Below are 27,158 nucleotides of genomic sequence, written 5' to 3' on the forward strand. Positions count from 1 at the left end.
AAAGGGAAACAATCCAGTGGTATAGAAATATTTTGCAAATACAACTTAAGCATGATTTAAGGATTAGGTTTTGTTTTACCTCTTGCTGAAGAGCTGTACACCAGTTGCGTTTTCACTTTTGCTAGTTAGGCATGTCCTGCCTTACATAGCAGTCTATTACAGTTTCAGTTAGCTATATTAAAGCTGACCACACTGCTACAAGTATTTAATTTTATATCTCAACCAAACCTTCTAATTAATTGTTTAAACCCTAGGAAGTGGTGTCATTCTGAGCTTCTTAACAATGGACATAATGCAGTGAAATATTACCTTGTGTAACCTGAATGAAAGCAGGCCAAAGGTCTTTCTTCAGGTCATCCCTTGCACTTTTTTAAAAGAACTCAGTATGTACCAGCATACTTGCAGGTAATTATTAGGGGATAAGCAGTTCTTTGAAACAATGGCTATAAAATAATCTATAATTCCTAGCCTGGATTGTACAGAAGATTGGGAGAATACAGTAGACACAATGACAGGGTGGCTGATGTAACTCCAGCTGAAAATCTGACAAACAACTGGAGAACAATTTTTGGCTCTTTGTTAAACACTCTTTCTTAGTAGCTGCCTTTCACTGGCACAAGACAGATTTCTAGAGATACAGTTCAGATATCCAACCAGACTTTCACATTTTGTCCTTCCTTGTATTCTTTCTCTACAAAGATCTTTGCTTGAATTTCTTGGTTGACCTTAGAGATACCATGTGACAATATCTCAAAAGCTACCCATTGTTTAAGTAGCTCTTTGAAATTACATACCTTTCCCAGGATGGTCCAGGAGGTGTGAAATTACCAACTGTAGACTTGATTTTGGTTCACTTCCAACTTCTTCCAAACAAACATCACGCCCTAGCAATGCTGTGATTGTCAACAGAGTGGAGCCATGGAGGAGCCCCTTAGCAAGTTCTTAGATGTAACAGAAATTATAAATGAACATGGTGTACCATAATGAACCTGGCTACGTATTAAATACATCTAGCTCATAAAATGAAGTCAGTACATTTATATGCTGTCCAAGGCATGTAGTTATTCCATTCCCTAAAGATTCTCAGGCAACATTACTATCAAAAATCAAAACATCACTGTCTTCTGGCAATGCACACAGAACTCTCACATTACATCCCACTAGAATGACAAACCTCCATGCTAAGCATGCACAATAGATAACAAAAAAACCCAAAAGCAGGGGTTTCATATGTGTAAATGAGTGATATACAGAATCACAGAAAACAGGGCTGAAAGGTTAGAGATTTCAATTGAGCTGACTGCAGTCAGGTGCAGTCAACTCACACCTAACCAATGAAGATCTCCAGAAGCTCCACAACCTGGCAATCATTCCAGTACCACACTACTCTTGAGTTAACAAAACCTTTCCTAATGGTTAGCCTGCTATTGGTTTAGCCACTTCAGGCTAATAACAGTAACCAGCAGTTCAGATGAAACTGTAAAAGCATTTAACGGAGTGGAGGATTACTTGGTATCTGATACAAATGATACATCTAATTAAATATTCCTACCTGTAATATTTTTAAAAAATCATGTTGACCACTATGTGCATCACAATCTACTGGAAGCCTTAGCAATTTTGAATGCATTTTTTCCCACAGAATGACTGTCTAACTTCCCAAGTGCACAATTTGACACTTTCTTGATGAATTTTATTATATTTTCTTAATATTATTTTACTACATGATTTTCAAAGCTACTTCCATTTTTCAAATTGGTGGTAGTGTCACCTGCCAATGCTGTATGCAGCCTTTCTATTTTAACATCCGTATTAGCAAGGAAAACATGGAATCATACTAAACCCAAAAATGCAAATCCTGCATAAATGCCATTAAAACAACTTTCTCATTTGACAGAGAATCACTGGCAGCAATTTCTTTAATATGCTTTACCAGCCAACTAGTATATGCCTTGCAGAATCATCTCATCAAGTCCATTTAACAAATGGGATACTGCTTGATAAGCATGAAAGATGGTATGAAAAACCTTACATGGCAGTGGCCAGGTCTCTGTTATCCACACCACCTGCTACATTTTCCCAGGGAAAGTCAAGTTTTGGATAAGTCCATCTGGAAAGTTACAGGTCTCCTACTTTCCTATGACTACTATCAGATATTTTGAAGAACTGATATTGGTCTAACTCATTTAGACTAGACAATGCAAAAGACCCTGCTGTTGTCAAGGCAACAAGACAAAAATGAAAGGCTCACCTTTTTCAACCCTTGCTTTTTCTGACATCCCCGCTCCCATCATCTTGCTGTCCTGGTCTGGAACTCCTGAGTGGCAACAGAATGACTGCCATGGAAAAGACAGAACAAAACAGAAAACAAAACAATTCATTCTTGCAAACAGATCTGTATTTTATAGCAACCTACTGCCTGCAGCATCTTGTTATCTTGCCCCTGGTTTGTCAGTCCATCTTTGTTTTAAATTCCTCAAGGCAAAACAGGGTACACTTTAGCCTGTGTTTACTCACAATTATATACTATGCCTCCTATAGTGGCTGGACCACTAATTGAAGCTGTAGTTCTTTTTGTCACAGAGGTAATTGTGTGCGAGCCCTCTAAATCCAAATTGCTATGAATTGCTATACATGGTGCAAACAGATATCAGAAATGGTAGCCCATACAAAAGCTAGACTTCCCATGAATTTAAAACTTGAATGATGTCCAATTTTATAAGACAATGAGCACTTTTTCTCCTTAACTAGCAGACAAAAGGAGAATACATGTTTTACAACCAGGTTGTAATACTCTGTATCAACAACCCTTTCCCCATGTACACAATATTTGTATTTAGCAAAGACCACATAAGTTTAATCCTCTCTCTGCCAAAGGCCTTTACCTTCATCTTATTTTAGGCAAAGTAATAGCTGAATGACCATTTGGTTAAATGTATTTTTTTCCATTTCAGCAGAATAATCCATGAAGGGAAAAAAACCCACAAAACAACCAAAAAGCAAACAAACAACAAAAGAAGAGCTCTGACAGATTTTGGTCTTTGGAGATTGCCCCTCCACCTCCTTCCCCATCCTAATTTTCCTAGTAGGCCTGTTGCATTGCATTAAAACCACCCTCTCTTAAATAAGCCTCAAGTTTTATTCATCTCTTCAGCAATGATTTGAGGGGCAGAGAGTCAGTCTTGCAAGTCAAATCTCTGAATCAAAGCCTCAAAAGAACATTTCCTGCATGTCACCATCACTGATTCATTGTTCTGTCAGTCCATGCTGCTTCTGACAAACACGTCCTGATTTGTTTGTTAGTGCTCCCAAGTCTATTTGTTAGTGCTCCCAAGTCTATGAGCAGAAAGATAGAAAATTATTACAAATAATTAGAAAATATTCTGCCTAATCTGCACTCATACCACACCTTAAAAACCTTGTGACATCAGTGACATCATCAGATGTAGACTTTCTTTGTAATAAACCGTGAACTGAGAAAAATATACTCAATATTAACCTAAATATCGTTTTTACTAATACACCGTACAGATGGTGACTTAGTATTTGATTTTTTAAAAACTGAAAATTAACCACTACTCTGGCCTTTAAAAGCCAAAACCACCTAACTCTTGACACAGCAAGAGAAAGCAGTACCTTGCACTGCATAGCTCTGCTGGGATATTAGCAAAATTAGTCAAGGTGTATAATTATGTGTACTTTTTTAAACTCCCAGAGCATCTTTTCTCCAAGAATCTCAAACAAATCAAGTGTCTGCTAATTAAGGTTCTTGGCAGATTCCAAACCCAGCATTTTAACTAGTACGAATGGGCAAAATTAACAGCAAAGGTTTTACAGTTTGCCCGGTCTGCCCAGAATCATACAGTTATGGCACAGCTGGTGTGGAGTCAGAGTTCCTGTCGTACTTGTATTCTCCTGTTCTAACCACAAGACCACACACCCACATCACCTCATAAACCTGCTGCACTCAGAGCAAAGAAACACGACTTTAATGAAAACATTTTCAGAATAAGCTTACACCTCCTCTATACGATTAATACCACAGCCCAGAACAACTGGAAAACTCCACTAACTTTTTGCTTTCAGGTTTATAGTCATCACTAGGATTTTTAACCTCTTTGCATCACTGTTAAAGATGTAATAATTGAAAACTGACATCTCCACCTAGATTTTTCACCAACAACTATATGAACATGCAATTGATGACAGAGGCATCAAAACAAGCGAGGTGGGGCTGGGAGATTCCTCAGTTTAGTTCTTGCACAAGTTACTTCATACATTTATGATTTCAGCATTTCTCCTACGGTGATTTTAAATTTACTTTACTTAAAACATCCATGCCTTATACTTGCATGGATGTTTTACAAGCAGCAATAAAGACCAAAAATCTCCCAAAACATTTTAAAATGAAATAAACATTATAAAATGAAATAAACATGTATAGAGCCCTAGGGAGTAGCCAGAAAATACATGGAGCTGGCAACATCCATTATTTCAGACACTAAGGTAGGTCACTTAACCATTTGGGTTTTTTTAATGAAGTGGAAACAATGCTTATACAAAGACTGCGCAGTTAAGATATCACAAAAGGTTAGTCCATCAGTGGGCCTGAAATCCTGTTAAGTATGGCTTGATGAAATTGCAAATTATTACAGTCCTAGGTAACCTATAGGGTCATTTTCCCCCTCCTATAAAAGGCCCCTCCTAGACATAATTTAAATCCAACTTAAGACATCAAAACAAGATTTAAGTTGGATTTTGAAGATGAATAAACCTCATATAGGTCTTTTAAACCATGATGAATTTAATCTGTAACTCCTATATGCACATCAGGACAAGCCTTCCACCATTTTTCTATACTTGCCCTGGAAGTACAGAATACAAAATGCACACTGAGTGAACACATCTGTGATTTTCACAACTGTTACTTCAGTCACTATTCAGACAACTAGGCAGTCTGGTTATTTCCAGGCTACTCCAGTACCTTCTTCAAATAAAAGAAAAAAACAGGCCCAAAAGCACCAGGAACCCAGCATCAAAATACAGCACCCTAACAGAACAAGCTATAAGACCAATGATTATTCTAAAGTGAATACATCCAATCCCTAATATAATTTATACCTCTTGGAATTGGGTTTGTGTCCAAAAGAAGGTGAGAGCACTCACAGTGTTACAGTTTTCGTGTTCATTCACTCAAGCCTATGCTCTGGTATCTATTAATTATCGTCTTTAAAGTAAAGGCTACCAGGGACCAATAAAAATCCTGTTGGGTGAGATTTGTACACAGCCAGTAGTAAGTACATTCCATTGTAATAGGGTTTTAATTAATTGAACAATGAAACATGGTCATTAAATGAGTTTCTATCTTTAGGTAATACCTATAGGAAAAAGCACACAGGTGTTCTTCCTCCTTGTTTTGCTGTTTGTACAACAGAGAGCAAAGTGCAAGAAGGCATATACAACTGGCAGCAATTTCCATCTCATGGTGACTCTGGAAATGAGGAGCCCAACTCTTACATAATGAATTGAGAATAAATTTAACTTGTCTGTGTAATCTGTTCTTAGGTATTCTTGCATTGACTGAGAGTCAGCTTTGTTTTTAATTTAACTACCCACCCTGGCTATATGATAAATCTTACATAAACAAACCTGGACAGTAGGATTAGAGGATAAACATAACTAATGCTCAGATCCAGATGATGAACGAGGGGGAAAAAGCTCAACCCCCCCCCAAAAGATGTAACATGCACACACATCGCCTTTAATATTCTAACCTGTCTAAAATTTATCTTTTTTTTTTTCTAAAATTTGACCTGTCTCTAAATACATTTCATCTGATTTTAAACTTCTTGGGTTTTGTTTGGGATTTTTGTTTGGGTTGGTGTTTTGTCGTTTTGTTTGGTTGCTTTTTTTCATTATTACCTCAAAGGAAAGGTGGATTTGGTGTTTTTTGGGGGTTTTTGGTTGGTTTTTTTCCCCTCCAAAATATAGCTGCACAGAAGGAGAATAACAGTAAATGAATTGCTATGAGAGTTCATGATTCTGTAGCTTCTGCATTTTAGGCTGTCAACAGGGAAAATCAATCTGATGTTTGCTGAGCACATGAAAAGACCAATTTCATTGCAAGGCACTTGGAAAACATATGTAGACTATTTTATATAATTCCAATATATAGGATATTTCAGATTGCATTACAGCAGTCAGTTTGGGAAAAACAGTATTTGGGAATGGTAAACAGAAGTAGTGAGAAATGGTAAACCCAGAAAAGTATATAGAGGAAGAATATTATGTGAGCAACACATAAATCTTGATTGCTTTAAAGCCATTGAGATTGGAATAATTATGGAAAAAAATATCTTTCATAGAAAGAATATTAGTAATTCATACATCTCCCTAAAAAATGAAGTAACCAAAATATCAGAAAGGCTTTCCATATAAGTTACCTATAAATCTGGATAGAAATTATTGACTTCAGTTTACACTTTACTATCAATAGCATTTGCAATTCATTGCATTTGACTGTTATATTGATTATCAAATTTGTTTTTGTTAATGCTGATGGGAGATGCTTTAATCACTGAATCATAGAATCATAGAATAGTTAGGGTTGGAAAGGACCTCAAGATCATCTAGTTCCAACCCCCCTGCCATGGGCAGGGACACCTCACACTAAACCATCCCACACAAGGCTTCATCCAACCTGGCCTTGAACACCGCCAGGGACAGAGCACTCACAACCTCCCTGGGCAACCAATTCCAGTGCCTCACCACCCTTACAGTAAAGAACTTCCTCCTTATATCCAATCTAAGCTTCCCCTGTTTAAGTTTTAACCCGTTACCCCTTGTCCTGTCACTACAGTCCCTGATGAAGAGTCCCTCCCCAGCATCCCTATAGGCCCCCTTCAGATACTGGAAGGCTGCTGTGAGGTCCCCATGCACCCTTCTCTTCTCCAGGCTGAACAGCCCCAACTTCCTCAGCCTGTCTTCATATGGGAGGTGCTCCAGTCCCCTGATCATCCTCGTGGCCCTCCTCTGGACTTGTTCCAGCAGTTCCATGTCCTTTTTATGTTGAGGACACCAGAACTGCACACAATACTCCAGGTGAGGTCTCACAAGAGCAGAGTAGAGGGGCAGGATCACCTCCTTCAACCTGCTGGTCACGCTTCTTTTGATGCAGCCCAGGATACGGTTGGCTTTCTGGGCTGCGAGCACACACTGAAGCCGGCTCATGTTCATTTTCTCATCGACCAGCACCCCTAAGTCCTTCTCTGCAGGGCCGCTCTGAATCTCTTCTTTGCCCAGTCTGTAGCTGTGCCTGGGATTGCTTCGACCCAGGTGTAGGACCTTGCACTTGGCATGGTTGAACTTCATAAAGTTGGCATCAGCCCACCTCACAAGCGTGTCAAGGTCCCTCTGGATGGCACCCCTTCCCTCCAGCGTATCAACCGGACCACACAGCTTGGTGTCATCGGCAAACTTGCTGAGGGCGCACTCAATCCCACTGTCCATGTCAGCGACGAAGATGTTAACCAAGACCGGTCCCAACACCGATCCCTGAGGGACACCATTCATTACCGGTCTCCAGCCGGACATCGAGCCATTGACCACAACTCTTTGTGTGCGGCCGTCCAGCCAGTTCTTTATCCACCGAGTGGTCCATCCATCAAATTGATATCTCTCCAATTTAGAGAGAAGGATGTTGTGTGGGACAGTGTCAAACGCTTTGCACAAGTCCAGGTAGATGACATCAACTGCTTTACCCTTGTCCATCAGTTCTGTAGCCCCATCATAGAAGGCCACCAAATTGGTCAGGCAGGATTTCCCCTTAGTGAAGCCATGCTGGCTGTCATCGAACACCTTGTTGTTTTTCATGTGCCTTAGCATGCCTTCCAGGAGAATGTGCTCCAAGATTTTGCCAGGCACAGAGGTGAGACTGACTGGTCTGTAATTCCCCGGTCTTCCATTTTCCCCTTCTTGAAAATGGGGGTTATATTTCCCTTTTTCCAGTCGTCGGGAACTTCACCTGACTGCCATGATTTTTCAAATACGATGGCCAGTGGCTTAGCAACTTCATTTGCCAGCTCCTTCAGGACCCGCGGATGGATTCCATCAGGTCCCACGGACTTGTGCGCATTCAGATTTTGAAGATGGTCTCGAACCAGATCCTCTCCTACAGTGGGCCCAAGGTCTTCATTCTCACAGTCCCTGCATCTACCTTCTAAGAACTGGGTGGTGCAGTCAGAGCCTTTGCCAGTGAAGACCGAGGGGAAGAAGTCATTCAGAGCCTCAGCCTTCTCCAAATCCTGTGTAGCCAGTTCTCCCAAAAGCTTCCTCAGGGGGCCTATTTTGTCCCTAGTCTGTTTTTCTGTTTGCTACGTACCTATAGAATCCCTTCCTATTATCCTTAACATCCCTGGCTAGGTTTAATTCTAACTGGCCCTTAGCCTTCCTAACCTGGTCCCTAGCTTCCTGTACAACATCCCTGTACTCTACCCAGGCCACCTGTCCTTGCTTCCACTTTTTATAAGCCTCTTTTTTCCTTTGAATTTTCCTCACCAGCTCCTTATCCATCCAAGGAGGTCTCCTGGCCCTCCTGCTGCACTTCCTTCTAGTTGGGATGCAGCACTCCTGAGGAAGTTCCATTTGAATCTCCTTTCAAGCCCCTAACTTGATCCTTCTTCTCAAAGTAGTATAAGTAATTTAAGGAAAGCACTTACATTACAGGACTAACAAGTTTCACAGGGGAAACGAAATTATTCATTTTCTTCTTTCCAAAGTAGAAGAATTTACCCCAAAGATGGGGTAGCTTTTCTCATTTACCAATTTATGGCTCCAATATTTTCCCATACACTGACAAACACCAGAAAGCATGAGCTGAATGTCTATACAGATAATTACTATTTGAGAAGAACTATTTTTTTTTCCTAAGAAACTACCTACACTATTTGTGACTTCAAGCAAAGAAAACCAATGGTGAAGCAACCTCATCTTAGAAATATATACAGTCAATTAAAATTTTTCCTTATACTAGAAATAGAAAAACATTTCTGGGAACAAGCCAAAGCCCCAGCATGAAAAATATCATGGGGATTTTCCAGTCAGGACGATACCAGCTTCCACAGATTGCCTTCCTGTATTTCACAAGAGAAAATCTGCAAATTCAAATGATATTTTTTTTTTTTTTTCTCCCTAAACTCTAGAATAAATTTTGGAATATCAAGTGACTTCTTATTGTCTAAAAGAAAATTTAATACATATTCTAGAGCTGGTCTGATACATTAACTCTGGAAAAGCATTCTCTCAGATTAATAGAAAAAAGTTGCAGAAATAGCCCTTTCAGAGCTATAAAAACTGTCTTTTTTCACTCTCTGCTCAAGTGAGAGCATCCAAGTTTGCTAATACAAGACTGAAATAGAATTATCATATAGAACAACACTCTTTTCTACTTGCTGTTAACTACTTTTCACCTCCTCAAAACACAAGGTTTTAGAAGTGTTCAGTGAACACAGGTGTTTTTTGTTTAAATTCACTTTGCTTCTAGAAATCAGATTACGTGATTAATTTTAACATCAACAGATAGAAGTGCTTTTGTCCGTGTGATACAAACAATAAGATAGTACAAGTAGTGATTTATCGTGTCGTACTTGTTATATTTATTTTTAATGGTAGATATAGCCAGTGATTTAACCCTTCTGTAACTTTTTTACATCATCATCCTGAAAGAAAATGCTTATTTTTCTCTAATGAAAGCATTATGAAATAAATACCTAACTTGTGTAGCATGAAGCTGTTGAGATTTGTCTCACATGACTGGGTACAATCATGCTTCTGTGTACCTCACTTTTTCCCCCCTGTATGTTTAAGGGCTTTTTTTTTCTGCCCTGGCCTTCAAGGCAATGCTGAATCACACCAAGCACTTTAGTGAATATGCTCTTTGAAGAGCTGGGCTTTTTCCTGTGGTTCTTGTTACATATAGTTCAAGTAACAACAAAAAAAAGAATCCCTCCAAGAGATTGCCTTGCATGGATTCTTATACAGTATATTACTTAAAAGTGCAAGAACCCATACTGATTTCAGCTTAGCAAGGGCTAATGAGACAGCATGCACTGAAATTCCTATATACTGTACAGAGACAAGGTTATTGACCTGAAACTAGAATTCTCAAGGAATGCTATATCTATCCAGTGATAGGACAAGGGGCAATGGGTGTAAACTGGAACATAGGAAGTTCCACGTTAACATCAGGAAGAACTTCTTTACTGTAAGAGTGACAGAGCACTGGAACAGGTTGCCCAGGGGGGTTGTGGAGTCTCCTACACTGGAGATATTCAAGGCCCGCCTGGACAAGTTCCTGTGTGATGTACTGTAGGTTACCCTGCTCTTGCAGGGGGGTTGGACTAGATGATCTTTTTAGGTCCCTTCCAACCCTTGGGATTCTGTGATTCTGTGATACAGTTCAGCACAATTGCAGCTACACATAGCACAGTTCAACCTAAAGCAGCTGAAATTTAAGCAGGGTAACATGCTTTTAATTGTACTCATCTAAATGATAAGGGTAATTTTTTTTTATTCAATAGACACTGAGCACACTTTAAGCTGTTCCTCCTTTTCCCAACCACCTGCTCTATACAAAACATGCAAGATAAGCAGGAACAAACACTGAGACTAGATTTGAGAAAGGAAGCTACTGTCTTAAATCAGAAAACGGTAACCTGGTACTTTCAGTCCATGGCTGGCTTCAAAAAGCCTATTTAACAATCCATGAAGAGGCAGGACTTGTACTTATAGAAAAGTCAAAGATACTTTGGTACTTAATGACACTTGACTGAACTCTGCTTTCAGAATGTATACTTCTGAAAGAAAGAACACCATAAAATTTCAGATGTTCTCTCATTGTTAGTTTACTATATAAAGCCAAAACTAGGTAAATCAGATTGTTAATACCTTTCAATAGATTTAGAAATCTATTGTAAACATTATTTCTTACGCCTTTTTCATTTACTCAGGAATTTTTGCTCCCTCAAAATCTAATAAATACAAAATTTAACTCTTTTTTTTTTTAAGGAAGACTTTTCATATCCAAACTCTCTATACTGCAGAGTTGTAATTGAAATTATTAAATCATTTCAGCTTTGTGACTGCGGATGAAGGAGTATCATCTTCTGAGATTCTGGAAAGTAAGGCCTAATATTCTGCTGTAAGACGGATGTGGGCATTTAAGTGTGATGAGATATGTGGACAGACACTTCACAGAACAGGTCAAAGCAGCAACCCATATTTTGCTCAAAATGAAACTAAGATCATTGAGCTGGAAAAGATAAATCTTACTGGAGGATGAAATTAACTAGTTCTTAAAAAACCACCATCAAACAGAAACAAATAGCTACAAGAAAATGTGTATCATCTCCAACAAATCCTAAAAAGATGCAGTAATAAGAAAAGTTTCCTCAAAACATCTATGATCAAAATGAACTGAAAAACAACTCTAGCCAACAGACAGTTACAAGGTGAAGCCATCTCCCCATCAATGTTCATTTACATATCCTGTGTGGTTGGGAGCACATCTGAAACCTGGAATTTTTATTAAATTCTAGACATTTTTACCCTGACAGTCAAGGAAATAAAGCATATGTTTTCTTTTCTACTCTAATGACCCTTTAAGCCACATGAAGATACTGAGTAAGTGTTTGTGGGAGAAAGAAGAAAGAACAATAAATAATTTTAATTAAATTCATTTAGTCACAAGTGTGAAATTATCTCAGTATTCTATTTCTCACAGACAGCTCTCATATATGTACAAACAGCCCCAGAACTGAGGACAAGCTAAAACATCTACTTTCCCTCTTCTAATTTTCTCTCCCTTTAACAACCTTTCAGACGAGGTCTCCCCACATTTACACAACATCCACCTGGATCTGCTTTGCTTCCAACAAGTTTCTACTGGTAGAGCTTTCAGAGGTGAGCAACTTTGTCAAGTCCAGAAAGGAGCTGGAAGTCTCTCTTAAAAGGTCTTAACTCCATTAAGGTCTTGCCCTGTATTACTTGTGTAACCTCTGCTGTGCACACAAATGGGCCTTGTATTACCATATGCATAAAAGCCACCATAAAAATCAACATTCTTTGCGAAAAGACAGCAGTGAGGCTCTAGTAACCATCTCTCTCAGCATTTGGCTTGTAAACGGCAACCAGTTCAAATGCAAAACTAGCACTGGCACATTTCTGAAGACAGCATGCTTCGAGCTTATGAGAAATACAGGGCAAATTAAGGATGAGATCAAACCCAATAATACTTCTGGAGAGAAATGAATCATTGAAAAACCTCATATTAGGAAGAAAAATAGAGCAACACTCATGAGAGCAAGTAACTAAGGGAAGTTTTAATAGTGCTAACTTCTGTAGCAAGAAATGCTAACCACCATCACGACAGGCCACTAAGTAAGTAACTTATGTTGAAGCAGCAAAAAGATACTTGTCTAAAGAAAAGAAAGAAGAAAAAAAAAACCCAAACAAAAACAAAGGAGAAAGAAAAAAATAGGAAGAGGAGAGAATGAGTTTGATGGCCAAGAAGAATATAATGAAATCTACTATTAAAAAATAATCAAATTTGGTTTGTGTACTCCCTCGAGTATACTTCCTTGATATTTAATAGCAAATGGTAGCAGCAGTGCTTAGCACTACACAAAATGTTGGGTTATTGCTGTTTTATTATAGGAGTGGATGATTTTTCAGTTTTCAGTTCCTCATAGACCTAGCGTTGAGTATAGACACATAAACAGATTCGTTTCCTGAAAAGTTTTCAGAAAGCAGGCTAATCGAAAAGAACCTGTGTAACTCCAAGGGAAACTACAGGCAATGACAGAAAATTGTCACTGGTTATTCAGTCCATAACCAAACCAGATATTAAAACAGTCAGCCCAAACCAATTATCCCTTTTATTGAGATATCCTGCAACAAAGACTATGAAATAAATGACAGGGAGATATCCTTACTGTAGGCAATACTGTACGATGCCACCTATAGACCAAGGGAGGTTGTATTTCATAATACTGGTATTGACTGCGTGCTCTGGAGAACAAGGTACAAGGCTGCTCACCCCAACAGCAGAATTCCTCTGCTTAGCACTGAAGAGAAGACAAAAGAACTGTTCCCATAGACTGGTTATGTCACTCTGGGCTGAGCTGCAAGCTCACTAGGCCCTTCAGCTCACTCACTCAGTTCCTGCAGCTCTCAGCTATGTTATTTATACAATTTAATGTCAGCTGTGAAGTAATCGCTGCCTCTGAGGAAGCAGAAAGGTCAGTAACTCATTTCACATAAACCTCTGAGCAATCAGCACAAACAGAATCATCTCTGCAGCAGCAGAAGTATGCCTGCATGAGAATATGGGACCAAGGCCAGGCTGGTCTTCTGGCCAGAATGGGAAAAGGAAAGGGAACTGAAAGGAACAATGAACCAGCTGAAGAGGTACATGGATGGGAAGGGCTGGCACTAGGTAAAGCTTTTGGGATGGCTTTCCCCAGCAGTAGCTGCCTCTGCCTAAACACAGGCGCCTGCACAGCAGCAGCTGGCTTTCCAAGGTCCTGGCACAGGCAAAGCCACAGAACCACAACATTTGCTATGGCAAAAGTTTCCTTCTCTCCACAGCTGTTTGCATAAGCAGAAGCCGTTTCACATCATCAGCACATCAAGATATTACAAAAGAAAACTAGATAAGAGATGTCCCGATCTCCTGCACTAATTTTCTGGTCCTTGTGACTTGAATGGTATACTTGATATCCTTAAAGCAAATTTTAGAACTTTTAATGCAATTATTTTGCATTAAATAGACTCTCTGATAATAATAATAATCCCTTATTTTCTGGGAACTCTACATTAGCAACACTTCAATAGTATGTGCAATTAGAAAAAGAGGAGTGACAAGTGAAAAGAAGAGTTGGAGAAGATAGAACTGGGCAGAAGGAATTGGAGGAAAGACATTAAGAACAAAGAAACAGAGGAAACAAGGTAACAAAAAAAGAAAAAATACACAGTTCAAAGGACAGTATAATTAGAAAATGCATTGTGGTACAAGCACCCCCAGCTAGTCTGTGAAAATGAAACCTGTATGTGCTCATGTCATTGCAATGACAAGATTGCCGTCTCTAAGCTACTAAAGCAAAATGTCATTATTCTCCTTTTCTTCCAAGTTTTGACCAGTCTCCATCACTCTTGAACAGATTTCTGCACCAGCATTTTACATACTGTTTATAAAAAAAAATTGTTTGTGGGGTTCAGTATATAAATAAACTACATTGATATGTTAGTAAGCTATTAAAACTGGTTTTTTTACTTATAATAGCAATGTGTTTACTGGGTTTAAATGTGGTTATTTTCAGCCTTTCAGGACTGTAAGGCATGAAGCAGGTAGGATTGACAAGTACATATACATTCATATATATATATATATATATATATATACACTGAGACACACACATATATATGCATATAATCCCTGCTTAAAAACAGTGTCCTAAGAGGCAGATTGATTAGTTACTTGTTCCTGGAATTCTTACAACAGCCAAAATGCTTCATGTCAAGTACAGAATCTACCTGTATGCTAGTGGGTCATCCTAAGAAAGGTGTTGAAGGGGTTAAAAGTGTTATCAACAACTCCGTACAAAAAGAGCTAGCCCTTGAAACCAAAGGCAAGTACCTTTTCCTCACAATGCACATAAACCACTATCTTCTGTCAACAAATACAACCATGAGCTCAATCACATACAGAGATTTCACCATTCAAACTGGTACACAAAATAAAACTCATTACACAGGAACAGAATAGAAGTAGAAGTTTACACAGGACATGACAAAACATTTATAATCATATGCCCACCAACTACTAAGAATTTACCTTTAAAACTTTCCCTTCCCTGTTCCAAACAAACCCCCCCAAAAAACCCAAAACAACCCACCCTCAAAATCTACCAAACCAAACCAAACCCCATAAACCCTGTTTTTTTTAAGCAGTACTAGCATAATTTACTACGTTAGTGTGACACTGCCCTGTAGTCAGTAGGTAACAACTACAAAACAATGTAACAGATGTACACAAAATCCATGCACAAAGCAAGACTAAGTACAGTGACTAAAACCTGTGAGGTGTGTAATTAAAATATTGACAGAGACCTTAATCCCACTGTCACTTTTTCTTTTCCCATATCACTCTTCCTCAAGAGAAAACATTTCTTCTAACCATCAAAGAGCTTTCGGTGTTAAGACTTTAGCTGTCATTTAGAAAGTTAAGCCTCTTCGACTTACTTCATAATGTCAGTGGTATTCCAACATAAACATGAAATGTAATGAATGGTGAGTGTAATCTTTTCGCAAAACCCGCTAACTAATCCTTGTTCCTACAGTTGTTTTACTGCCAAATAAAAAACATTTATGAAGAGTGCAAATGAATTATCTGAGAGGTCCTGCCTGAACTTAATACTGAAGTTCCAGTTATCATACATCCAGTTATTTAAAAAAAATCAACAACCAAACACCTGGGTTTTCAGCCTCAAAACTTCATTTGAAAAGTGTAAGACCTCCTCCTGTCTTACTAGATCAGCTTAAAAACTACCATTTTATGTTATTGAAATGTTTGTATTATCAAAAAGGCAAAATAATTCTACTGTTATATACACTGAATATAGTTGGGTTTGGCAAATACACAAGAAACACACTTCATTTTCAGATATCTCTTTCAGGGTTAGTTTATTCTACACAGATTGTGCTGCAAAGGCAGTTAAAGAGAAAAATTGTTGGAAACCCATCACTACTACCTCTAAGACCTCTTCAATGAGCTAGCCTTAAGTACGTCAGGCGAAAACTTCCTGACTGACCAGGTTTTCAGTACCTGGTTCTAAAATCCAAAATATAGCAATTTCTTGCTATATACTTACCTTTTGAGTCCAAAATACGTCATTCATTTTATTATTCCCAAAAGGTACCATACTTGGCACATGACCATCTTAGAGTGGAAATTTCCTGATGTACTGGATTATATCAACATTATTTGCCATTGAGCAATAATTCTTTGCATGCAAATATCTGGATAGGCTCCAATGAAAACTGTGTAAAACTCTAAACTACAAACTTTTTAATCTTGCAGACTGATGTGGAATGTTTGACTCCTGGCCTAGGCCTCCCTCCTCAGCATGCGCATTGCAACTAGTTTTCTTGCTAGCACCTCATCCTTATGATTATTGTTGTAAAGAGAAAAAACCCACAAAGAAAAGCTTGTATTAAAATCTGCTTATCTACAAGCAATAATAATAATAAACCTCCCCAATCCAACCAACCAACAAACAAAACCACACCACCAAAACCCCCGCCAGGAATACTACTTTAAGCTTCCTTGGCCACAGTCCTAACTATATGGCAAATCCACAGCTGTTGAACTTATCCTAGTACACTCTCCAGCTGAACCCACGTTTCCAGTCTGAATTTTAAACACTTTTTTTCTTTACAGCTGAAAATCAGTATTTTCTAATCAGCAGGTGGTAGTAGGCAAGACACTAATTTTTTCAAGTCTGCAGACACTCTGGGAAAGTGAATCGGTTCAGTCATCTGAGAGGAGTGCCCAGTGGTGCAATCTAAGATAACTTCAGTGTCAATGTGCAAAAATGCTCACAATAACGTTTAGCTAATAATCTAGTTTATACCACAATCTCAATTTAACATCTTTTTTAGATGCCAGAACATCATCATGACAACTTATTGTGTGCAAAACTTGAAAATTAAAACATTTAAAACTCTGTAAATGTGGGAACATCATCAAGAAAAACATTTTTAGATAATATAGAATTACTGCATTGAGTGAATTTATCCGACTATATGAAGAAGTTCTTCACAATGAGGGTGGTGAGGCCCTGGCACTGATTGCCCAGAGAAGCTGTGGCTGTCTCATCCCTGGCAGTGTTCAAGACCAGGCTGGATGGGGCTTTGAGCAACCTGGTCTAGTGGAAGGTGTCCCTGCCCATGGCAGGGGTTTGGAACTGGATGAGCTTTAAGGTCCCTTCCAACCCAAACCATTCTATCATTGTTTTATTTACCATTGCATCTTCTCATTAAGATCCTTCATTAAAACTACCGCATAGTTGGCTTCATCTGAAGTCCAGAAAATCTGCAATTCCTTCCTTGTGAACTGAGGATTGGCTCACTGGGAAGTCTTTCTACAGCAGATTCTAAATGATGATGTTAACTTAACGGACATTGAACTACAGTAATATCAAAGCTGAGCTGAGGCACATTCTGCTACACCTGAAACTGACTCGCGTTAGCATAGACAAAACTTAATTTTGCAACCTAAACTAGGGGTGGCAACACAATTCAGTGTTGCACTTCCAGCAATTGGAAGCATAGTGAGTACAGGCGGTGTCACACAAGGAATGGAGAGATGTTGTGAAACTAAGTGAAAGGACACTCATCAGACTTTTGGAGATCTGTGAGAAAGAGAGATGGAAGTAGTAACTGAACACTTCTTGTACATGAAGGTGAGGACAGATATGACTGAAGATCCTCATATGTATGTGGGTAGGGAAGGCATCTGGGCGAAAGTAGAAGGCTCCTAATAAAGAGGATCAGAAGAAGAGCTGGGAGGTTGGTATAAGTAGTGTCAGACAAGGAGGGAAGAAAATATCTTCCTCTAGCCTAACATTTCTTGGGATACTCTCTTAATTAAAAGGTGGGGGGGGGAGGTGGAATGAAAGACCAAATACAACTATTAGATGCTTGCCCCCAATATATTCACTTTCTTATACCTGTTAAAAGTACATATTAGTCAGATATTAAATATCAGATTCTTTAATATTCAAAATAATGGATATTTGCAGTAATCACTACAAAAAGGATGAATATTCATCACAAGAACTAATTCTTAAAAATTCCTGAAGTATATGTTTAAATTCTGTTGTGGTGGCTTTTTTTTTAGTCCTCATGTTCACTCATGAGGAAGCCCAAAGCCTTCCCAAGAAGAAAGCAAAAACCCCACAAAGTCCATTCTTTCTTTAACTGAGAACCTCCTAATATAAAATACATACTACCTTTTCCCTAATACATACATACATACAAATTGTATTTTCTTCTAGAAAAACCAAGTGAGCATTATTCCACACTAGCATTCATCGAGCCCTTGCTGTACCCTCACAGAGCTATGCAAACACTCCTGGCAGTGCCAAACACTGAAATGGCTGCGTTGACAGATGGTACGTCTGGCAGTTTACATGTCCCAGGTCCGGCAGGCAAAAATATCTAACGAAAAACAGCATTTTGTGTTTTGGGAATATTTTTGCCATGGATTTCCAGGGATCGGGGAGTTTCTGAAGGGTTGGTTGTTATGTTTGGTGGTTTTTCTTTTTTAAGCCTATCTGTATATATTTAAGCGTAAGCTCTAAATTGCTTGCTTCACCCTCCTCTCCTCCCTTTTTTCGTATGTCTCTAGAGGCAACATGCCAAAAGAGAATGATCGTTAACTGTGTAACAGTGTCATGCCTTAACACGCTTCTCAGTATTTTACAGTTTAACTAATAGTCCTCTAGCTTGTATTTTAAAATCAGCCTTTCCTGTGCTAAACCAAAAAGGAAGAAAGAAAAAATGGTACTTTTGAAAATTTTTTTTTGGCTTTAAAATATGAACTCATTTTTAACATCTGCTCAGGATTTTTAAGAGGTTCTGCTTTAGCAGGACACATAAATACTGGTCTAAACACTTCACTTACGTCATCATGTAGGGCAAAATTTATAAAAATACTCTGATCCTAGTTTTGAGTGAACAGTCTTAGGGGGCAATAAAGAAAAATAATTAACTTCCTTGTCACTCAAGTTTAAAAGGAAGAAGAGTTTTTCTGAATGCAACTCAATGAGAATCTAAGCAGCAACTCTTCATGTGTTATTATGGCCAGGATCAGAATTAAATGTTCCAGAATTCTGTCCACGATCATCTTCTCTATTAATTTGTGTTTCTTGCATTAAAATAAACATAATTTCCCTGTAGGGAATCTAACATCTTCCTGGGGGAATCTTCAATATTTTCTTTAAGGATGGATTATTTAAGAGAAGATCTCTTATAGTACGATGTCACTTTAGGTTTGCCCACTTAGTTTATATTAACTTCCTAGGTTCTCTCCAGTGTTCCTTCACAGGACATCAAGCAAGCTGTTCAGACAAACAACGTGAAACAAAAGTCAGTTTTCTTACATTGCAGCCGCGCAGGTCTCCAAGACTGGAAAGCTCCCAAAGCTGGCAGAAGACACTGCTTACATGCTGACAAAATGTGCCCTGATAATTGGATGAAGGGACTTGCCAGCCAACTGATGACAAGCAAAACTGTTCTGTGTCCCCCCCCTTAGTGAAACTTGGTGATAGTACAAATTGGCCAGAGATGGTCATGCAGCTTAGCAGAAAGACCTGATTTTGCTAAAATGCTAATGCAATAGTCCTCAAGATATCAAATTTTTCTAACTCCCCCTTGCCAAGATTTATATACTATGATTATTCTGTTCCTTATTAGTCACACTGTCATTGCAGAAGGAATTTAATAAGTAACAAGACCATCAAACTAAAAACACAGAAAGCTTTACCTTTTGCAGAAAAACCCAACAAAACCCCCAAACAAACAAAAAAGGTATGTTTTAGTTACCTATACCTCTCATGGCAAACTGTCAGCTCTGCCTAGTCACAGCAAGCCACCCTAAGACAAAGTAATGGATATCTTCTTAAAGCTGTTTCCTGGCAAGAAGTTATATTTACACACATTCTTAAGGAAGACCAAATAATGTCTCAAATAGTCTTAGCACATAGGAAAGGAAGTTTCTAGCATGGAAAGATATGGATTCTTCATCAGAAAGCAGCTTTTTGAACTGTCCTTATTGATACATTTGAAACAAATACAGGGAAGCATCTGACTTAACTGTGCAAAGCAAGACTAAAACTGCTTGGTACTTATTTCTTAAAAAAAAAAAAAAAAAGTGTTTTGGCTGTAGCCCTGAATACAAGGCTTCTTTGGGGTTTACAGGCATCACGTCATGATTTCACCAACACGGACTGTTCCTGGTGATGTCAATGTTTTTGTAAGTGCTTGTTAAGCAGTTTCTATCAATGGATTAAGAAACAGCTCAGCTGCCAAGAAGATCAAAATAAATTTTAGATCAAAGCATATAATCAGACATAACAGGTGACTAAGTACCATCTGTCAGCATATAGTTCTATGACACAGAAGGGGTATGTATAGAAAAACAGTGGTGCAGAGATGATACACCTCCCCCCTTTTTTTGAGTAATATGATCAACTAAGTGCTAGACTTCGAGTATGTGCCAGGTAAGTTAAACCCAGCAGGGGCTAACGTGCAATACAGCCCAAGTTTTGCAGAATTCTCTTTTAAGACTTGCATTCATGAATTGACATTGTTTTTCTCATTACACGTTAATCCCAACTTTTTCTGGAATCTCCTGCTTTTGGCTCGTGCTGAATGAATGTTTATTCCACCCTAAAGTAATTCAGTTTGAATGCAAGGTTGCTCTCCTTTGTTTAAACTAGTGAGAGAAGAGCACTTCACTATGTTTTCCAAAATAAGTAACATGAAAAAGAAGTGCAGAATTTCAGGCTTAAGTAGGTGATAGAGATATACCACTCAACACACTGATAGTTGACAAAAAAAAAAAAAACCAACATCCTAGAGTTGTGTAAAATTTTCAGTCTTACAGACTGGAGAAGAAAACGTCTTCAAAATCAGAAACAACAATAACTAAGAATTTACATCTTGCCAGAAACATGAACTGTTGGCTTATTTTCTTACAGCAGATTTTTCCTATGACATGATTTTCAGTGATAAACTTTACTTAAACTTCAAACTGCACCATCGGCTCTCTGGACTGGGCTAGACTCCAATGCAATTCCATCTCTGAAAGTCCTCAACCTTATCCCAAAGCAGAGCACAGCGCTTGTTTATCTCCAAACATATGTTGACCTACCAGCCTCATCCTAAGCCAAGCCCCATCCTGACTCTGCAGCTGGAGCAGCACTCCACTGGAAATCCTGCTCAGAAGACCTTGCCTCCCCAGTCATAAAGCTATACTGAAGCACAGAAGGGTGAGTCCAGCTGCAAAAATACACTGAGCAGCAGACCCATCTTGAGCTCAGCCCATACCCTAACCTCCCTTACCTGAGCAATGCTGCAGAGGAATTCTGGCTCTGAAGACTCTCACTTCTCTAAACCTCCCTTACATGTGAAATTCCTAAATTCAATATGGTTTGCATTCATTTCCATTTACATTCCACCACAACCTCACATTAGGATACTGAAATAGATTAATTTCTTCTGCAGTAACTATGCTGGTTGTGTTCTACACCTTCAAGCATTACATTCTAACTCTTAATCTGGATGTGCGACCCAACTTCATCGCAAGTCAGCATAAAACACACACGCTATATACATCATCTCCTCCTTTCCTGTGCTCTGCTTCACAGATACAGGTAGCTGCATTCTAACCCTATGCAGTAGACTTGACACTTTGTCAGCAGAAACTCCTCAAAAAATGAGAGGACGAGATTCTAAAGCATGTCATGGCATGTATCTAAACGTAAGTCTAGACTCAGGCAAGAGTAGCAAAAATCCTGTCAACTTCACCCAAGAACACACTCAATGAGAGATGCTCAAACAAGAAAATTTAAGTCAAAGTTTAAAACAGCAAAATATTAAGATCCAAGTGACAACCTACAAAAATTAAAGTGTAACAAGAAAAAGCAATATCAAAGGTTGCTAAGCCACTGGCCATCATATCTGAAAAATCATGGCAGTCAGGTGAAGTTCCCGACGACTGGAAAAAGGGAAAAATAGCCCCCATTTTTAAGAAGGGGAAAATGGATGACCCAGGGAACTACAGACCAGTCAGTCTCACTTCTGTGCCTGGCAAAATCTTGGAGCAGATTCTCCTGGAAGGCATGCTAAGGCACATGAAAAACAACAAGGTGCTTGGTGACAGCCAGCATGGCTTCACTAAGGGGAAATCCTGCCTGACCAATTTGGTGGCCTTCTATGATGGGGCTACAGAACTGACAGACAGGGGTAGAGCAGTTGATGTCATCTACCTGGACTTGTGCAAAGCATTCAACACTGTCCCACACGACATCCTTGTCTCTAAATTGGAGAGACATCAATTTGATAGGTGGACCACTCGGTGGATAAAGAACTGGCTGGATGGCCGCACACAAAGAGTTGTGGTCAATGGCTCGATGTCTGTCTGGAGACCAGTAATGAGTGGTGTCCCTCAGGGATCAGTGTTGGGACCGGTCTTGTTCAAAATCTTCATCGCTGACATGGACAGTGGGATTGAGTGCGCCCTCAGCAAGTTTGCTGATGGCACCAAGCTGCGTGGTTCAGTTGATACACTGGAGGGAAGGGATGCCATCCAGAGGGACTTTGACACACTTGTAAGGAAGGCTGATGCCAACCTTATGAAGTTTAACCATGCCAAGTGCAAGGTCCTACACCTGGGTCGGAGCAATCCCAGGCACAGCTGCAGACTGGGCGAAGAAGAGATTCAGAGCGGCCCTGAGGAGAAGGACTTGGGGGTGTTGGTCGATGAGAAACTTAACATGAAGCTGGCAGTGTGCACTCGCAGCCCAGAAAGCCAACCGTATCCTGGGCTGCATCAAAAGGAGCGTGACCAGCAGGTTGAAGGAGGTGATCCTGCCCCTCTACTCTGCTCTTGTGAGACCTCACCTGGAGTACTGTGTGCAGTTCTGGTGTCCTCAACATAAAAAGGACATGGAACTGTTGGAACAAGTCCAGAGGAGGGCCACGAGGATGGTCAGGGGACTGGAGCACCTCCTGTATGAAGACAGGCTGAGGAAGTTGGGGCTGTTCAGCCTGGAGAAGAGAAGGCTGCGTGGAGACCTCATAGCAGCCTTCCAGTATCAGAAGGAGGCCTATAGGGATGCTGGGGAGGGACTCTTCATCAGGGACTGTAGTGACAGGACAAGGGGTAACGGGTTAAAACAGGGGAAGTTTAGACTGGATATACAGAAGTTCTTTACTGTAAGGGTGGTGAGGCACTGGAATGGGTCACCCAGGGAAGTTGTGAATGCTCCATCCCTGGCAGTGTTCAAGGCCAGGTTGGACAGAGCCTTGGGTGAGATGGTTTAGTGTGAGGTGTCCCTGCCCATGGCAGGGGGGTTGGAACTTGATGATCTTGAGGTCCTTTCCAACCCTAACTATTCTATGATTCTATATTTTACATTATGACGCTATGCTCTTCCAGGATCTTGTTTAGCCTAAGCTCTTGGTTACCTAGCTCCATCCACACGATTTTTCTGTACTAATTACCCTCTCTTTTTGTGGAAGACTAATCTCCTCTTCCTCACTCTCCTCTCCCCCTTGACATTCAAAGCCAGCATCCGGTTTTGTTGCTACACGTGATTTTATTTGGAACACAGCTTGACAATACACTTTAATTGGAAGTGTTTGCAGTGATTACAACTTCATCTCCACTCCCATCTCCCACACCCTTCCACATTATCTGAAGTTAAACGTTTTCCTCACTCCCCTTCCAACATATTGAAGTTGTCAGTGCCTAATGTAATAATGCTCCATGGTTGCCTGGTAAAAAGATGTTTAAAACATTTTCAACTCTATTGCAGTACTTTGTCACACAGATTGAGAAGTACTCAGAAACCTACTATCATGCCTCCTAGTCTGAGATCACACAGTAAGTCTTAATAAAACATATATGGACATGTTGGCTCAAGTACTTTCTCTGAACTACCTTTCCTCAATTTTCTATTGTTGTTTGAGGCTTTTGGCATTACAGACAACAGTGACAATTTCATCAAGGCGCACAAAGAGAGTTTCACAAAGGGATGATGTTCACGTCAAAAAAGGCACCTGAAGTTTGTGTGGGAAGACAAAGATGGAGAGAATTTCAGTCTGCAGGGGAAAGCTGTCAGAGGATTTAGTTTCCTCTGCTTACAAGATGGCTGTTTCTTAATAGCTTCCCTTTATGATTTTGTGGGGAGGGAGGAGGACAGTGAAAAGAATTAAGACAGCAGTAGGTGTTTCATTGATTTAAGATAGAAACTAATCATGAAACACTCAAAGAGTCTCTTGCAAACACTGGCAAGGACTGAGAACAGAATATTTCCATTAAAATGCAAAGTCATAACATGAAAACTGAGGGAAGCTTCCTGCTCAAAACATGAAAAATCTCACTGCAGTTTTCAAAGCTCAGAACAGTCAAATGAAAATTTACCATATTTTCCATGTGACTGGTCACTTACTCTGGTAGGACACGGGGCAATGGATTTAAACTTAAAGAGGGGAAGTTCAGGTTAGATATACGGAAGAAGCTCTTCACTGTGAGGGTGGTGAGGCACTGGAACAGACTGCCCAAAGGAGTGGTAAATGCTCCATCCCTGGCAGTGTTCAAGGCCAGGCTGGACAGAGCCTTTGGCAACATGGTCCAGTGTGAGGTGTCCCTGCCCATGGCAGGGGACTGGAATTAGATGATCTTAAGGTCCTTTCCAACCCTAACCATTCTGTAATTCTACCATTTTATTTCCAGAAAAATTAAAATCTTCATGAATTGGCATGATGTTTACAAACACCCTTGCAGGTTAGTTTCCAAGATTCACTCTATAACAAGCAAGATATTCTGCTCATTCTAGATACTCTACCAAAAGTTCCAAAAGTTGTTTTTTTTTTTTTTTTTAATCCAAACAACCCCCCCAAAAGAAAAAAAAAAAAAAACAAACCCACCCAAACCCAACCTTTTTTTTTTTTTCCAGATAAAATAGAATAAAATTGTAAAATTACCAAAAGAATTTTAAGTTTTTAAAATTTACTGTTGTTTCTACTTAGAAATTTTGACTATCAAAAGCTGGAAAACTCAAACTCCTGGCTCTGGCACTAAACACAGCATGTCAAACAATTCATATTTCTTACAGTCTACACTAATCTAAGATGATCTGTGATATTTTTCACTCCATATTCACCCAGGCTACTGATCTACTACAAAAGATTAAGATCTGAAAGTCCAGACTGCAAAGTCAAAAAGCAGATTTCATATCCATAAATTAACTCCCACTCTTACAAATCAGCTATCTACCCCATTCATGAGCACTTTAAACTGGTCCCTCCTCAGGCATGGAGGATATTTTAAACTTCAAAGTTAATCCTCTCTTGATCTGGATTAATTGCTGTAGGAGCTTGCAAGTCTTTGAGTACTCTTGGCCAGCTGTTAAGACCAAACAGGTTATTTATTTCTTAAAATTAAAAATGCATCCCTGCATTAAAAATTAACCCTTTCCCTACCAAAACACATATATCAGCTGTGAGTTTTCACTACTGCATTATAGTCTACGTTTTGGTTGTGTGCTTCATATTAAGGGAATAAGTAAATGCTGGCATACCATCACGGTACGGGACTCACTACATCAAATTAGCTGTGAAATGAGGTTTATGTGTTTGCAAACTAGGAATTTCAGATGAAAAGAGGCCTTACTAACAAGTAACTTATAAGTGTCAAACCTAAGAAACAGTCATACTGAAACTGGTTGAAACTCTGAATAAAGTTAGGATCTCTAACTTTGCTTATCTTCCCTTGGATTAACATTACAACATAAAAGAACACAGAACTTCAGTAGTTTTCATGATTATTTGCCCAGTTTATGAAAAGCTAAACATGTATGACCAGCCTATAGCCTCAGGGGGGAAAAACACTTCTTCCCTTGGCTCCAGACAACTCCTGATGCTGAAAAGATCTTTGCCCATTAGGTTGTCCCTCACCATTCCCCAGTTTTTTAATGGGGACTGTGCTGCCTTCTCCCATCCTCCAATCAGTATAAGCTACTTAATAAAAAAAGCAGCATTGAACCCCTCAAATTAAGTTTGATGAATTTAAAAGATACTGTGGTTCTCTTCCATCACACTGAGGTTACTTCTGGGTAACAGAAGTCTCACTGATGTTAGATGAAAGCCAACTTGTTCAATCAATAACTGCACTTTGCTCAAATATTTTTGAAAATACTATCTATATGATAAGACATCCCTGGCTGTGTTCACGGCCAAGTTGGATGGGGCTTGGAGTAGCCTGGTCTAGTGGAAGTTGCCCCACTCACAGTAGAGGGGTTGGAACTATGTGGTCCTTAAGGGTCCTTCCACACCAAACCGTTCCATGATTTTGTGATTTCATCTTTATGGGCATCTAATCTCACACAAAGGACTAAAAAATTATCCCAGTTAAATGTCAACTTTAAGTGGACAGAAGGATGACAGCCTTCCAGTACCTGAAGGGGGCCTACAGGGATGCTGGGAAGGGACTCTTCATTAGGGACTGTAGTTACAGGACAAGGGGTAATGGGTTAAAACTTAAACAGGGGAAGTTTAAATTGGATATAAGGAGGAAATTCTTTCCTGTTAGGGTGGTAAGACACTGGAATGAGTTGCCCAGGGAGGTTGTGAGTTCTCCATCCCTGGCAGTGTTCAAGGCCAGGTTGGATGAAGCCTTGGGTGGGATGGTTTAGTGTGAGGTGTCCCTGCCCATGGCAGGGGGGTTGGAACTAGATGATCTTGAGGTCCTTTCCAACCCTAACTATTCTATGATTCTATGACCAAGATAAGAATATTGGGAGAGACTTCTGCAAAGAATTAGCTCTTCCATCACCATGCAATTGGTAAATCGCTCCCTTATAATTTTTGAGACTTCAATAATTTTGGCTTTATAGCCTTTCCCTCTATTATAGTCTTGTGTAATTTCTTCTACTTGGCCAAGAATATTTAAGAACTTTCATTGTCAGTTCATCTTCTCTATGTTTTGTTGGACAAGAGTATTTCATCTGCCTACCTATTCAGGCAGTGTTTCACTACCTGCAGTACCCCAGCTCCTTGCCAAATGCATATATAACTGAAATTAATCACTGTTTGATATTACAGCATTTTAATTGAATTGTAAGTGTGCACATTGATGCAAACATTTGCAAAGCAAACCAAGAACAGCTACAAACAAAATTTCATTCAAAGAGCCGAACTTGTCTGTTCCATTTGAGTCAAAGAGAAGTCACTAGCTACAAAAAACTCCTTCACACAAAAGCAGAAACTATTGATGAAAATCAGATATCCTTGCTATAAACTTAATTTTCTGG

The 27,158-nt window shown here is 39.4% G+C and overlaps 1 long non-coding RNA gene across 1 annotated transcript in view; it reads right to left on the reverse strand.

Moving 5' to 3' along the window:
- Positions 1–824: 824 nt before the first annotated feature.
- LOC136017563 (uncharacterized) overlaps positions 825–27,158 on the reverse strand; it is a 76,790-nt gene continuing 50,456 nt past the window's right edge. Inside the window, exons 3-4 of the long non-coding RNA XR_010613982.1 lie at positions 2,252–2,336; positions 825–893 (exon numbers count right to left, since the gene is read on the reverse strand). This is a non-coding gene — a long non-coding RNA (uncharacterized LOC136017563). The remainder of the gene's footprint in view (positions 894–2,251; positions 2,337–27,158) is intronic.

Source organism: Lathamus discolor, chromosome 6 (genome assembly GCF_037157495.1).
Source record: "Lathamus discolor isolate bLatDis1 chromosome 6, bLatDis1.hap1, whole genome shotgun sequence".
NCBI lineage: Eukaryota > Metazoa > Chordata > Aves > Psittaciformes > Psittacidae > Lathamus > Lathamus discolor.